Here is a 2,031-nt window from a genome sequence, read left to right as displayed (position 1 = left end):
TGCCGATTGAACAAACTGTATTTCTGCTTATGATCTACAAACATTTCCTCTCAGTTGACATTAACATGAAAAAGGATTGATACGTAAAAATCAACACTGTGTGGTGATTATCAGGAAACAGAGACCCTTCATACCCACACCCAGAAACATTTGGAGGTACACGTACTGAAACATCACAATATGTATAATTATTATGTACAATTATAATTACGTACAATTATGTAAATTAAAAAAGCATAGAGATAGGGTCTCACTCTTTGCCCAGGCTGGGGTGCAGTGGTGAAATCATAGCTTCAGTAACCTCAAACTCTTGGGCTCAATGGATCCTCCTGCCTCAGCCTCTCAAAGTGTTGGAATTAGAGGCTTACACTACCACGCCTGGCCAAAAACAATAATTTTAAAAAAGAGAAACATTTGAAGGGGAGAAATTAAAATGAAACCACATTATCATGCCATGGCAAGGCTCAACAGTGTTCTGCCTATAAAATTTCTCTTTGTCCGGTGCAGCAGCTCACACCTGTAATTCTAACGCTCTGGAGGGCAAGGTGGGAGGATCCCTTGAGCCAAGGAATTTGAGACCAGCCTGGGCAACACAATCCATTTTATTATTTTATTATCTATTAAAAATAAATACAGGAGCGCACCGAGACGGCCCAGCCATGGGGCCACGCGGGAACAAAGGCGGGTGGAGAGGAGACCCAAGCTATGATGGCTGAGCAGGGCTAACTGCCTCCCTCCGAGCCTGGCCCCTCGCCCAGCAACGAGGGACTGCTCCGAGCCTTCCTGCAGAGCCAGCGCACCCTGTTCCACATCCTGGACGACCAGCGGCTGCTGCACTTGTGCAAGATCGAGTCCCACTGACAGAATGCTGACGCGCGCGAGCTGCTCCGCGGGGTGCTCCAGGGTCTGTGCCAGGTTGCCCCGGCCAGCGGCGACTTGATCTTCAAGCACTGCATGGCCGGCCTGCTCACCTCGCTACTGAGGCTGATGGAGCCCCGGGCCCCAAGCACGCCACGGCACCGCAGGGTACCAGCCGCGGCTGCCGCCTCTGCCGCGGCTGCAGCTCCTGGTGTCGGTGCCCCCCTACTAGCCATGGCCTGTCCTGGAGAGGAAGGCCCTGCCCCTGGGCATGCGTGCTCTCCGGCCAGCCCCAGCAGTGCGGACCCGCAGCCCGGAGCAGCTGTGTCCCCTGACCAGGCGACGCCCTGCCCCGCAGAGCCCTAGTAGCCCCAGAGCGCGGCGCTGGAATGGAGCCAGAGCGCAGAAGCAGGTGCAGTGGCCTGCAGGCCCTGGAGACGGAATCAGGGGTTGCCCGGCAGCCCGGTGCCCGGGGGGAACGTCGGAGGCTCACCATCACCGGCGGCGTGGGCTTCGGCCTGCCGAAGCAGGTGAAGGAGCTGGAGCAGGAGGAGGTGCTGCTGCAGTGTTCAGAGATGATGGCTCAGGGCAGTGACTGGTACCAGCAGCAGCAGCAGGAGTGCTGGAGCGCCAGTGCAGCCTGGGCCAGAGCGGAGGCTGCACGGACTTTGGGGCCACAGGGAGTCCCCGGCCGCTGGGGGGCTACTGCCCGAGGGACACGAAATGTCCCGGGGCCTGGGGGAGCTGCTGGCTGCGGCCTGTGCCAGCCAGGCCCTGCCCACTCTGCCTCTGGGCCCCCCTGCCCTGCCCTGACGTCCACCTCGCCCCGTGCTGGCAGCAGCAGACCATCCTCATGCCAAAGGAGCAGAACCGACTCCTCACCCAGGAGGTGGCCAAGAAGAGGGAGCGCATCACGCAGCTGGAGCAGGAGGAGTCACGCCCATTAAGCAGCTGTTGAGGCCCCGTCCTGAGCCAGCAGGACGAGGGGGGCTCTGGACTCCACCTTCATCTAGCCCCAGGGCCCCCAGGGCCGGCCTGGCACTCAGCCCTGCGACAGCAGGCACCCCGTCGCACTCATCCTCTCTGTCTGGAGACCCCCGGCAGGCCCAGGCGCAGTCCCTGAGTTGGCGCCTTCCTGGCCCCCTTGCCATCGGGCTCCCCAGGCCTGCCCCA

General features: G+C 59.8%; 1 pseudogene; it reads left to right on the top strand.

The window, feature by feature from the left end:
• Positions 1-708: 708 nt before the first annotated feature.
• On the top strand, positions 709-1,816 carry LOC141582012 (suppressor APC domain-containing protein 2 pseudogene; annotated as a pseudogene).
• The last annotated feature ends 215 nt before the right edge of the window (positions 1,817-2,031 follow it).

This window comes from Saimiri boliviensis, chromosome 18 (genome assembly GCF_048565385.1).
Source record: "Saimiri boliviensis isolate mSaiBol1 chromosome 18, mSaiBol1.pri, whole genome shotgun sequence".
Lineage (NCBI taxonomy): Eukaryota > Metazoa > Chordata > Mammalia > Primates > Cebidae > Saimiri > Saimiri boliviensis.
This window is presented reverse-complemented; position numbering and strand designations above follow the sequence as displayed.